At 48.7% G+C, this 14,142-nt stretch overlaps 1 protein-coding gene across 1 annotated transcript in view; it reads left to right on the forward strand.

Annotated features, from left to right (window-relative positions):
• Positions 1-14,142, forward strand: part of SLC30A3 (solute carrier family 30 member 3) — a 534,152-nt gene that overhangs the window by 160,284 nt on the left and 359,726 nt on the right. The window lies entirely within an intron of this gene.

Genomic DNA, 14,142 nt, shown 5'->3' on the forward strand with positions numbered 1-14,142 from the left:
TGTGCAGGTGTGCTGTTTGTAGAGTACCGATGGTGCAGTGTACACGTGTGCAGGTGTGCTGTTTGCAGAGTACTGATGGTGCTTTGTACACGTGTGCAGGTGTGCTGTTTGCAGAGTACTGATGGTGCAGTGTACACGTGTGCAGGTGTGCTGTTTGTAGAGTACTGATGGTGCAGTGTACACGTGTGCAGGTGTGCTGTTTGCAGAGTACTGATGGTGCTTTGTACACGTGTGCAGGTGTGCTGTTTGCAGAGTACTGATGGTGCTTTGTACACGTGTGCAGGTGTGCTGTTTGCAGAGTACTGATGGTGCAGTGTACACGTGTGCAGGTGTGCTGTTTGTAGAGTACTGATGGTGCAGTGTACACGTGTGCAGGTGTGCTGTTTGCAGAGTACTGATGGTGCTTTGTACACGTGTGCAGGTGTGCTGTTTGCAGAGTACTGATGGTGCAGTGTACACGTGTGCAGGTGTGCTGTTTGTAGAGTACTGATGGTGCAGTGTACACGTGTGCAGGTGTGCTGTTTGCAGAGTACTGATGGTGCTTTGTACACGTGTGCAGGTGTGCTGTTTGCAGAGTACTGATGGTGCAGTGTACACGTGTGCTGGTGTGCTGTTTGCAGAGTACTGATGGTGCAGTGTACACGTGTGCAGGTGTGCTGTTTGCAGAGTACTGATGGTGCAGTGTACACGTGTGCTGTTTGCAGAGTACTGATGGTGCAGTGTACACGTGTGCTGGTGTGCTGTTTGCAGAGTACTGATGGTGCTTTGTACACGTGTGCTGTTTGCAGAGTACTGATGGTGCAGTGTACACGTGTGCAGGTGTGCTGTTTGCAGAGTACTGATGGTGCAGTGTACACGTGTGCAGGTGTGCTGTTTGCAGAGTACTGATGGTGCAGTGTACACGTGTGCTGTTTGCAGAGTACTGATGGTGCAGTGTACACGTGTGCAGGTGTGCTGTTTGCAGAGTACTGATGGGGCAGTGTACACGTGTGCTGTTTGCAGAGTACTGATGGTGCAGTGTACACGTGTGCTGTTTGCAGAGTACTGATGGTGCAGTGTACAGGTGTGCTGTTTGCAGAGTACTGATGGTGCTTTGTACACGTGTGCAGGTGTGCTGTTTGCAGAGTACTGATGGTGCAGTGTACACGTGTGCAGGTGTGCTGTTTGTAGAGTACTGATGGTGCAGTGTACACGTGTGCAGGTGTGCTGTTTGCAGAGTACTGATGGTGCTTTGTACACGTGTGCAGGTGTGCTGTTTGCAGAGTACTGATGGTGCAGTGTACACGTGTGCTGGTGTGCTGTTTGCAGAGTACTGATGGTGCAGTGTACACGTGTGCAGGTGTGCTGTTTGCAGAGTACTGATGGTGCAGTGTACACGTGTGCTGTTTGCAGAGTACTGATGGTGCAGTGTACACGTGTGCTGGTGTGCTGTTTGCAGAGTACTGATGGTGCTTTGTACACGTGTGCTGTTTGCAGAGTACTGATGGTGCAGTGTACACGTGTGCAGGTGTGCTGTTTGCAGAGTACTGATGGTGCAGTGTACACGTGTGCAGGTGTGCTGTTTGCAGAGTACTGATGGTGCAGTGTACACGTGTGCTGTTTGCAGAGTACTGATGGTGCAGTGTACACGTGTGCAGGTGTGCTGTTTGCAGAGTACTGATGGGGCAGTGTACACGTGTGCTGTTTGCAGAGTACTGATGGTGCAGTGTACACGTGTGCTGTTTGCAGAGTACTGATGGTGCAGTGTACACGTGTGCTGTTTGCAGAGTACTGATGGTGCAGTGTACACGTGTGCAGGTGTGCTGTTTGCAGAGTACCGATGGTGCAGTGTACATGTGTGCAGGTGTGCTGTTTGCAGAGTACCGATGGTGCAGTGTACACGTGTGCAGGTGTGTGTTTGCAGAGTACTGATGGGGCAGTGTACACGTGTGCTGTTTGCAGAGTACTGATGGTGCAGTGTACACATGTGCAGGTGTGCTGTTTGCAGACTACTGATGGTGCAGTGTACACGTGTGCAGGTGTGCTGTTTGCAGAGTACTGATGGGGCAGTGTACACGTGTGCTGTTTGCAGAGTACTGATGGTGCAGTGTACACGTGTGCAGGTGTGTGTTTGCAGAACGCCGGAAGAGAAGTGTGTTTGATTGTGCAGCCTGCTCGGGAGCAGTGCTCCATTTGTACTGTTGAGGAGAATAGAAGTGCAGTGTGCCTGGAAGTTGTGTCGCGGGGCTGTCAAGGATTCTCACTGTGTATTTGTGGGGTGTTAGTTGGTGACCCACGATGCGTTTGTGCAGGATTGAGGGGTTTGCTATATGTCCTGTGAGTGAATTTGCCAAAGGTGAGAGGTGTGCTCCATTAGTAGTGACACCGTTAAAGGTCGGTGTAGCTTGGAAGGAGTATGTCTTGCCTACTTCTACATGCAGCAGGAGTTAGTTTCTTTCTTTCCTTGCTCTTGCCTTGGAACCAGAGTGTGAGGGAGGTGAGTCCTTGGACTGAGAGTATTCCATCGCCGTCCGCGTGATAGATTGTCGTGCTGGGGTGTGCAGCCCATAGCGAATGCTCATGGCTGCAAACCATAGCAGGGCTCGTTTGTGTTGGAACCCTCATGCGTGACGTGTCATGAAGATGACGCGTCTATACTCTATTCATGTATGTTAAGATAACATCGAAACCTATTCCTCAACGCCGAGGACTATGTCCAGCTGCTCCGTGAATCCTGTCCCTGGGCCACCTCATGGGTGACATGGAGCAAAGACCACCTCCACCCTACAAGGCTGTGGCCCCGAGATAGCTCCTCCTTTTATCTGGCCCTCCGCGTGCTGCTCTTTGATGGTCTTACGTGTAGATGGACCTCACGCGTGTGCTTGCAGGGGTCAGCTGAATCCTTGTGCCTTGAAGACTTCCTAGGTGACATGTAGCAAACGATAAGTGTCATTTTAACGCGTAGACCATGTGTGTTGGAACAACACGCGCCCCCTTGCCCGCTCTGAGCAGACAGGAGGAGGAGAAGGCATCTAAGGGAGTTTAGTGTAATGGGGACCTGTCCTGTGTCAGTGCGGTCCAGGCACGTTTTATTTTTTAAGTCATATGTAGGGCGTCTCATCGAAGAGCACAACACGAGAGCCATGGGTGAGGGAAGGGACTCAACAGGAAGACTGCACGGGCAATAAGACCACCCTTGGGTAGTGTTTGCCAGGGGGTCTCTGCATGACATAGAATTACCGATATCTTGTTCCTAACCCGACTCAGGATGCCCACAGCCCACCCTTGGGTTGTATCTACCTGGTGGGATTGTAGACCGCTTGTTCCTAACTAGAGTCAGGATGCTGGAAGACCACCTTTGGGTTGTATCTAACTGGTGGGATTGTAGACCTCTTGTTCCTAACTAGAGTCAGGATGCTGGAAGACTACGCTTGGGTTGTATCGACCTGGTGGGATTGTAGACCTCTTGTTCCTAACTAGAGTCAGGATGCTGGAAGACCACCCTTCGGTTGTATCTACCTGGTGGGATTGTAGACCGCTTGTTCCTAACTAGAGTCAGGATGCTGGAAGACCACCCTTGGGTTGTACCTACCTGATGGGATTGTAGACCGCTTGTTCCTAACTAGACTCAGGATGCTGGAAGACCGCCCTTGGGTTGTACCTACCTGATGGGATTGTAGAACGCTTGTTCCTAACTAGAGTCAGGATGCTGGAAGACCACCTTTGGGTTGTATCTAACTGGTGGGATTGTAGACCTCTTGTTCCTAACTAGAGTCAGGATGCTGGAAGACCACCCTTGGGTTGTATCTACCTGGTGGGATTGTAGACCTCTTGTTCCTAACTAGAGTCAGAATGCTGGAAGACCACCTTTGGGTTGTATCGACCAGGTGGGATTGTAGACAGTTGTTTCAAACTAGACTCAGGGGCTGGAAGACTACGCTTGGGTTGTATCGACCTGCTGGGATTGTGGACCGTTGTTCCTAACTAGACTCAGGGGCTGGAAGACCACCCTTGGGTTGTATCTACCAGTAAAATTGTAGATCACTTGTTCCTAACCCGACTGAGGATGCCCACAGACCCTGCTTGGGTTCTATCTACCTGGTGGGATTGTAGACCGCTTGTTCCTAACTAGAATCAGGATGCCCACAGACCCTGCTTGGGTTGTATTTGTCAGGAAGCCTGCAGAATCTTGGGGTGTACAGGAATCTGCCTATGTCCGCCATGTACTCATTTCAGAGGTACCCCTGATGTTCGGAGGGCCTTCCACGGCATTGCCACCTTGCCTTATGTGTCTATCAAGGGTGAACGTGGCTTAGGCACCACTAGGCATTGCCTCCTTGCTACAGGGCCTAATAACTGTGTTGCACACTGATGTTCCCACTTGTGTGAGTGTTGATGCCACAAAGGGGCAATGATATCTATGGAGGGCATTCAAGCACCCGTGCGTTCTGAGGCATCAAGTATGTATTCATGTTCTGTTGTAATTTATTTGAGTTTTTGTAAAGCAGGAAGTGGTACTTATGAAGCAGAGTAAAGAGAGAGGGCCTGTAACAGAGATCACATTCAGCCAGGAGTGTTGATCAGATACACCACTGCTCATGATGGGCTCGGAGGGAGGCATGGGGGAGAGAGAAGTAAAACTTGCTATGACCTAGTGTAAGATAGAGAACAGAAAGGGAGCAAGGGACTTTTTTATCCTAGCCATGCATCATTTCCCCCAAACCACAAATTTCATCACACAATGAGACACAGTCCGTCATGTAAAACTAAGTTTAAAAGTGTTTCTTATTTAAGAAATAAAAGCCCTCACCCACCCTGAGGTGGCATACATAGAACTTGTTTTCAGAGCATGAGGTGCAGGTTTCCTGGTGAAGATTTGTCCCATTCTCTATATTTGTTACTTGTTTGTTGTCTTTAGGCCCGCAATTTACGTTTGTGAAGTAGGAGTAGAAGAGATGATGCCGTCAACGTTTCAGCACTAATCTTACAGGTGGTGGCATGAAAGCCTTTTGTAATAACAAGGCAAAGCCCAGTTGGAATCTCTGCTAGCAGCGGACAATCGTCCTCTGACCTCTGAACTGGACCTTCTCAGGACCACCAGTAGGGGCTTCTCTGCTACCAGTGATCGATCGTCCTCTGACCTCTTTATTGCACCTGCTCATGGCCCCTGTGCTTCTCTGCTCCCAGCGGCCTCCAGTAGGTGCTTCTCTGCTACTAGTGAATGATCGTCCAGAGACCTCTTAACTGGACCTTCTCACGGCCTCGAGTAGATGATTCTCTAGTACCAGTGGACGATCGACCAGAGACCTCTTAACTGGACCTTCTCACGGCCTCCAGTAGATGCTTCTCCAGTACCAGTGGACGATCGTCCAGAGACCTCTTAACTGGACCTTCTCACGGCCTTGAGTAGATGCTTCTCTAGTACCAGTGGACGATCGTCCAGAGACCTCTTAACTGGACCTTCTCACGGCCTCCAGTAGATGCTTCTCTAGTACCAGTGGACGATCGTCCAGAGACCTCTTAACTGGACCTTCTCACGGCCTTGAGTAGATGCTTCTCTAGTACCAGTGGACGATCGTCCAGAGACCTCTTAACTGGACCTTCTCATGGCCTCGAGTAGATGATTCTCTAGTACCAGTGGACAATCGTCCAGAGACCTCTTAACTGGGTCTTCTCACGGCCTCGAGTAGATGATTCTCTAGTACCAGTGGACGATCGTCCAGAGACCTCTTAACTGGATCTTCTCACGGCCTCCAGTAGGTGCTTCTCCAGCACCAGTGGACGATCGTCCAGAGACCTCTTAACTGGACCTTCTCACGGCCTCCAGTAGATACTTCTCTAGTACCAGTGGACGATCGTCCAGAGACCTCTTAATTGGACCTTCTCACGGCCTCCAGTAGATGCTTCTCCAGTACCAGTGGACGATCGTCCAGAGACCTCTTAACTGGACCTTCTCACGGCCTCGAGTAGATGATTCTCTAGTACCAGTGGACGATCGTCCAGAGACCTCTTAACTGGATCTTCTCACGGCCTCCAGTAGGTGCTTCTCTGCTACTAGTGAATGATCATCCAGAGACCTCTTAACTGGACCTTCTCACGGCCTCCAGTAGATGCTTCTCTAGTACCAGTGGACGATCGTCCAGAGACCTCTTAACTGGACCTTCTCACGGCCTCCAGTAGGTGCTTCTCCAGTACCAGTGGACGATCGACCAGAGACCTCTTAACTGGACCTTCTCATGGCCTCCAGTAGATGCTTCTCTAGTACCAGTGGACGATCGTCCAGAGACCTCTTAACTGGACCTTCTCACGGCCTCGAGTAGATGCTTCTCTAGTACCAGTGGACGATCGTCCAGAGACCTCTTAACTGGACCTTCTCATGGCCTCGAGTAGATGATTCTCTAGTACCAGTGGACGATCGTCCAGAGACCTCTTTACTGGATCTTCTCACGGCCTCCAGTAGGTGCTTCTCTAGTACCAGTGGACGATCGTCCTCTGACCTCTTAGCTGCACCTTCTCACGGCCTCGAGTAGATGCTTCTCTAGTACCAGTGGACGATCGTCCAGAGACCTCTTTACTGGATCTTCTCACGGCCTCCAGTAGGTGCTTCTCTAGTTCCAGTGGGCGATTGTCCTCTGACCTCTTAACTGCACCTTCTCGTAGTCACCTGTTGGCACCTCTCTTCTACCGGGGGACAATCGTCATCTCCCCTCTTAACTGGACCTCCTCACAGCCTCGAGTAGGTGCTTCTCTAGTACTAGTGGACGATCGTCCTCTGGCCTCTTAATTGCACCTTCTCACAACCACCAGTAGGTGCTTCTCTGCTAACAATGAACGATCGTCCTCTGACCTCTTCACTGCACATTCTCACGGCCTTCAGTAGGTACATCTCTAGTACCAGTGCACAATCGCCCTCTGACCTCCTAACTGCACCTTGTCACAGCCTCCAGTAGGTGCTTCTCTTCTACCGGGGGACAATCTTCATCTCCCCTTATAACTGGACCTTCTCACAGCCACCATTAGGTGCTTCTTTGCTGACGTGCTTGGTGCTTACCTTGCTGCTAGTAGTATAACCTTCTTCAGATGCTGAATAGGTTTAACCCTCTTCATCAATAATCTGGCTCTTCTGCAAATGTTCTTGGCTGCACATCTTTGGTTTGGAGGTTGACCTGGTCCTCTAGACCCCAAATGCAACGAGCAACCTTGTGGCCCACCTACTCGTGGGAAGCTGCACCTGCCAAGAGTTCTCACAGAATAAACATTTACACATATGGGAAGGGCCTTTACGTAGCATCATGTTCCGGATATTCCAGTTCAGACTGGATCCTATTCATGATAAGACGAATTTGTTAATAAAAAAAACACCTTCATTCGTATTAAAGCAATGTGGCAACTTAAAAGTTGTAATTAAAAGGGCTCTCCGTTCCGGAGAAAATTTTGGACAACAGACCAAGGCCCATATTTATGAAGCCTTTGAGCTGTCCTTGCGTCACGTGAGACAATGCAAGGACAGTACAAAATATTCAGGAATATTTAGAAAGCCACCAAGGCCTGATTTACGAGGCGTGGCGTATCTTTGTAAAGGAGTGCAACGCACGGCAGCTGCTTGTGCTGCGTCACGTTACATTTCAAGTTGGGAGGCGTTGCATGGGTGGAGTATGGGCGTTCCAATACATCCACCCATGGATTTTGGTGAACATCATGATTGACTAAGATTTGGGAACCTGGAAATGCGTCAAAATGCTAAAGGAGAAATATCTTTATTACTCCTCATCAGTTCCTCTTTCCCCATGTGCTGCATTCTGCAGCACACAAAGAAAGACAAAAATGTATCTTAGGATTGTTTACGTGCAGGAAGATGTCCCTCCCTGCCGCTCAAAAACAATCCTGCCATTAATGCAGGCAGGCACCCCTGCATGTATCTGGCGACCTACCAAGGGCGGGCTATCTCCGATGCTTTGCATCTCTGCTAGATGATCAACGAACTCTGGTCACCGGCTCCAGCAGTGGTACTATTATGCAACTTGTCTCTCCCTCCTATATGAAGCCACACCCCAAAGCACACTGAGGCGATGACAGGGTGTTGAGTAGCGCTTTACAAACTCCCAAAAATAAGAAAAGAAAATATTGATAGATTACCAGTCACAATTCACGGGCAACCAGCAAGTACAAAAGTCATAAGAGTAACAGCACGGGGTAACAACACCCCATGCCATCCCAGCTTCGCTCATAGGTGGAGAAAGATCCGCAGAAGAGGTGGGCATAGCTGGAAAAGTCGGGGTGTCATCGATCATGGTATCAAGAGACCAAACAACCTGGGAAAGTGCAATTGACTACTATCTTTGTTCAGTGTCTATGTCTAGTGCCTCTGTCTCTTGGTGAAAGCAGTGCTTAATTTGAGTCAGTGGTTTCCGGCACTTAATTGTCAACACCGCTACTTGTTACAGTTTGCCACATGGTGGCGCTGTCTGTCTAATTTAGAGAGGAGCATTACAACAGTTGTTTATTAATTTAATATACTTTAAAAATAGTTATTACCTGCTACCCAAGCCATTCGTATAGCTTTGGGTAGCCTGGAATAATCAGATTAGCCACACTTGTAGGAGTGAGATGGTTACTAGTTGTTTAGGTACTGTGATTGGCAGCGCTGGCTGGAGCAATGTGTGGTGCAAGCTGCAGTGGTCTCCTAACGAGGGCCCTGGCACTTATTTTTTTTTTTAGAAATTGAGTACTGGGTGGAAGGGTCCTTAGTGATGTAATAATTTTGAGAAAATATGTCATGTCGGGGACCTGACCCAACTGTGTTACCCAAGAGGTGTGTGGAGGAGTGTGGCTCACTGATTAGAGCGGCAGACCCTGATGCAGAGGTCTGGCCCGGGACCAGGGTTCAATTCCCGACGCGGCAGGGTCCTGAGCCCAAAATGTCCACGGACTCGATAAATCTCGCCTCGGTGCCTATTCTAATCATGGGGTCCCACGCTTCAGCTCTGGGCAATAGTTGCTTAATCTCCACTACGGCGGCCCACCTGCTGCGGGATGCTTGGCTTTCACCCTGGGGATACCCAGTAGGGGTTATCTCACAGGGAAAAAGCCAGGACGGGTTACCAAGGCAAGCGCCTTGATGCCTTCGGGTGATACGTGCGCTATATAAGTCGCAATACAATACAATACAAGAGGTGATGGGATGGGTTTGAAGTGCTTTGTTGGCTAGCATGAGCCGGCTCAGTGAAAGAACATTCTCGGACTCGCGCGAGAACTTCTACTGCAACCCTGACGTGCCATGTATTTGCAGCCCCCCCTCCCCCTTCGATTCAATTCCACCTTAGGCCTTCATTGGGTACACTGTAGCAGAACCGCCATTTTACAGCCTGTGCCAGCGGTGGACACACCCTCTCAACCGCCATAATCCAATCAAAATTCCTGCATTTCTGAACAGTAGTTGGGAGCCGCTGAACGACACCACCAGTAACAAAAGGGAGTCGCTACCCCCTCCCCCCCTCATGAAATCACACTGCAGAGCAAGGAGGCAGCCAGTATGTCTGCTGGAAATCCTTGACTGCTACAATGATTCATTTCCAGCCCAGAGGCACCAAATTTAATACATTGTACTGAAGGTTAGATAGCCAAATAAATTGAATCTTTCACTGCTTATTGTAGCGTAGCATTCTGGCATGATGTCTGCTCAACGGCTGGTCATTAACGCTTCAGTCCGCGCAGGCTCAGGTGCTGACCCGTCCGCTGCATGCAATAATTGTTGTTAATCGTGTAACTTAAGACTATTGAGCTCAAATGTTTCACTTAGACGACTGAGTTTCTCGGTCTCTTCTCAGCCGTGCAAGATAATTACTGAAGAGCCGCTCAAGCGTCTTAACTAAGGGCCCAGGTGTCTATCCTAATTTTAGGTAATTATCGCCGAAAGCCTGGACTGTCACGCTATTAGCGCTTTCTGTCGAAGACAGGTCAGAGTGGTCAATCAGGTGCAGTAGATGCTTGGTCTGAAGCCTCTGAGTTATTGACCGCCTCCCCACTGCATTTAAAGGAGTAGCACTGAAATGCTTGACCGGTCCTGGGCGCCCATGCTTATCCTAAAGCCCACAATGGCCATAGTTTTACGACGGTACAATGCTGGTAAATGCAACGCATGCCTTTGCCTCAAATTTTTTAGAACGCAGGTTTTTACCGCGATTATGCTTTTACATCGCACGCCAATACCACGCATTGTTTTCATATTTAAAAAAAATGTGGGGTGAGTCCCCCCCACACCTTCCAACTTACCTTAAATGCTTGGTATTGGCTTGTGATGTAAATGCATATTCTCTGTGAAAAAATGTGTGCTAAAAAATGCGATGTATTTAACTCGTTGTAAAGGCTCTTTCCCAATGGCCATGGCTTGTGGCAAACACTTGTTCGTCTGCTGTCCCAAGGCACGGGCCCTTTGGTCATAAGCACCTGTCCTAAAGCGTTAGAATGATGGGTTTTCTTTTAATTCAAAGAGCATTGCAAAGCTCCACCTATCCAAGGCCCCCCAAACTTTCAATGGCCCTGCTTGTCATCCGGTTACCACTGCTGAAATGAAGTCTCTGTTCTAAATAGAGACTAGACTGCAAACAATGGGGCATATGTAGGAAGGCATTTGCGAATCGCAAATGGCCTGTTGGTATGTAGGTGCCACTTAGCAAAATAAGGAATCGCAAAAATTGCGATTCCTTATTTTGCTCAAGCATTTAAGGAATCCCAATTTTGCGATTCCTTAAATGCTATGTAGAGGGGCCTTTAAAATTGCGATTTTGGCTTAAGGAATCGCAAAATACCACCTACTTCAAGTTAATGGTATTTTGCGATTTCCTGTCAAAATGCATTAAAAAAAAATTCAAAGTGCCATGTGGCGCACAGACATGCCCTAAGGGCATGTCTGTGCGCCACATGTACTTACAGGCACATTCCAGGGGTGCAACAGGTGTCCTTTGGACACCCTGGCACCCTTGGAATTGCGATTCTCAAGTTGCGATTTTCTCATAGAAAATCGCAATTTGAGAATGTATCCCCATTCATTCCTATGGGCCTCTTGGCCCATAGGAATGAATGGGACACTCATTCCTTAATTGCGATTCGCAATTTGCTAATCGCAATTAAGGAATGTTAGAGATTCGCAAAAAAATTACGAATTATTACCTACATTCCATTTTGCAATTCTCAAATAGTGATTCCTTCAAAATCGCTATTTGAGAATCGCAAAATGGAAATTACCTACATATGCCCCCTTATCACTTGAAGAAACATTCAAATGAGCACATATATTTTTTGTAAGTGAATTTGTTGCTTGTGTTGTCGTGGTATCCCAAACAATCCAAAACCTTCTATCAGATCTATAGACCAGAACTCTCAGGATCAGCAGGATGAGGGCTTCCCCACACTCTTTGCATCATTCAGAAATTGGTCAGTGGGCTGAGAGCCAGGTAGGGCCAACAGCAGTTGTTCTTTACGTGATGGAGCAGTCAGCCTAGGGAGGACTCATTCTCACAAACACATTCTTTATTGGTATAATTAAGTCCATGTAAGCACTCAGAAGAACACGCAAAGAGTCTTATCTAGTTTTATCCCTTAACTTCTGAGATCAGGTGTTTTCAGGGTGGTATGGCCTACGTATTTTTTCTACTACCATATCACCCTGAAAGCACCTGAACTCGTCTGATCTCAGAACTTAAGGGACACAACTGGATAAAACTCTGCATGTTCTTCCGAGTGTTTACATGGACTTATTTATATACAGTGATTGGGGAAATTCTGGACTTTGAAGGGTAAGGGTGTGCCTAACTCACATTCTGCATCAGCCCAAGCTAAAGGGTGAGCTTTGGTTTTTGATTCAATTAAATAACCCCCAAAGTATAGAATAAAAAATTTACATTTTCTGAATATTTTAGATTCCAACATGAATTTCCTTCCAGGAGGGGCCATTGCCTGACAGTTCAGGCTGGACTGTTCCTACTGGGGCAGTCCCAAGCCTGGCTGGCATGTGGCTGGTTTCTGTTTAGAGTGGCATAGTGGGCAAAAAACCAATGTGCCAGAATGTGGTCATAGTAATTGTGGGTGGTGGAGAGTCAAGCATTCCACCCATCATGTTTTTGATGTTCTGAACAAGAAGGCTTAGGTGCATCGGGTTTGCCCAGACATGGGTCCATTGCTTACTGGGCCAGTGGACTCAAACTGCACCTCAGTGGTGAGGCCCAAAAGGCCAGGGCGCCTCTCTGACTGCTTGTGTTCTCTTTTTGTTTGGACCCAGCCTGGCAGCTCGCGCTGGACTGTGCCTATTCAAGCAGGACCAAGACTGATTTGCATAAGACAGGTCTCTGTCTGGAGTGGCATAGTGGGCAAGAAAACCCTGGGCTGGAATGTGGGCAGAATTATTACAAGATGCTGAGATTCAACCAGTTCACCCAGTACTGTTTTGTTCTTCATAGTTCCTTGTGCAGCCCCGTTACACTAGTGTGTCTCACTTTGCATATTTACAACTTACGTTCAACTCTTGCATCTCTTGACCCAACTTCAAATTTCACCTTTATGCAGACACGTCCAAGTGATCCCCAAAATGAATGCATTGGGTAATGAGGTGATATTACACCTCTTAGTGGTTAATTTGTAAAAGATTCAGTGCTGGTGCCCAGAACTCTGCTCAGTAGCTGTGGCTGATGCTTCTGAGTGTCTGCGTGCCGAATACGAAGGTGGTGTTTCCAGCACTGACGTAGCGAAAATTGAGGGGGCCTCCCTGCAAGGTACATGGAGGGGCCCTCGCTCTGGATTGAATCCGGTGCTCTCAGGCCTAACTACTGTGCAGAGGGGTCCCCTGCAGCTTGGGGGCCCCCCGCACCGCAGGGGATGCGGAGGCCTGTGTTACGACACTGGTTTCCAGTGCCTCTTTAATCCACTATGAGACACTCCCTGCCCCTTCATCTCACTCTTGCAGGTTCCTGCTTTCTCCACAACAACGAGTGTCAGTGGACCCCACCAGCAACCACCGGCTCATATTATGCACCGCCAACACTGCAGGCCACCCACACGCACATTCACTGCTAGACGCAGACCAACTGGATGTGGTTGAGTAACACCTATGCAGAGATGAAACAAAAGGATATATGGATCAGGGGATGCAGGAACGTTTGTTATTTTTAAAGTAGGGTCCTTCTCCACAGAGGACGAGGCTGATGAATAAATGGATGCTTAAATCGGTGGATATATGAACGGGTTTTTAAAAGTAGGGTCAATCTCTCGTTTTCGCAAAGCCTTGAAGACCTGGCTTTTTACTCTCTCTACTCTGTAAGCTGTGTATATAATATTTGCACCTCTGTTCTCAGCTCTGTTGACCTCTTTCCGCAGTGCCTTGACGCCCCTGGGCCAAGTTCGCGCTTTATAAAGCTTATATTCATTCATACTCCCCACAGGGGACGATGCTATTGGACATCCTCACAAAGACCAAAGGTTAGAGTCAACTTGCGTCAGTGATCACGTTACCCCCCATGACTGAGAGGGGAAAGAAAGTTCCACAAATGCTTGTCCTCCACCTTGCAACTTCTGAGTGTGCACTGCTTGCTACGTCAGAGGGCAGGTTTGGGGGTCGCATGCACAAACTCAAGGTAACATCATTTTGTAATCCGGGTCGCTGGCGATGGCGCGCGCTAATTGCAGATTCAACCCCCCTCGGACTGCCTACGCTACGTCGCGCGCCCTCAAGTGACGTCCGCGCGCTCTTCTCAATAACCTGTCGGTTTCATAAAACAATTACATAGACGGATGGGCCGGAGCGCTGAATCAATATCCCGTTAATACCGGATCAATGGCGCGCGGGGCCCCTGCTCCCACCGCAGCCTCTCGCGTTAGATTCCTCTGCAAGAAGAGAGGGATATAAAACAGAAAATGCTGCTGCGTCATGAGCATTTTATCGATTCCAGGCAGCATTTGGGGGTGATGAATAGATGCGACCCCCCCTTTAAATCCTGGCGGAAATGACAGGGCGCTGTCAGGCTGGCTGCCCGCGCGCCGTTTGGCAACTAAAATGATCATTTATAGAGCTATTCATAAGGGAGGCGCGCGAAGCTGGGAGATGGAGGAGTCAGCCGGCGATGGATAGCAAGGTCCCTGCACCGTGCAGATTAGAACACCCACAATTTAGTG

The sequence above is a fragment of the Lissotriton helveticus genome, chromosome 6 (assembly GCF_964261635.1).
Source record: "Lissotriton helveticus chromosome 6, aLisHel1.1, whole genome shotgun sequence".
NCBI classification, from domain to species: Eukaryota; Metazoa; Chordata; class Amphibia; order Caudata; family Salamandridae; genus Lissotriton; species Lissotriton helveticus.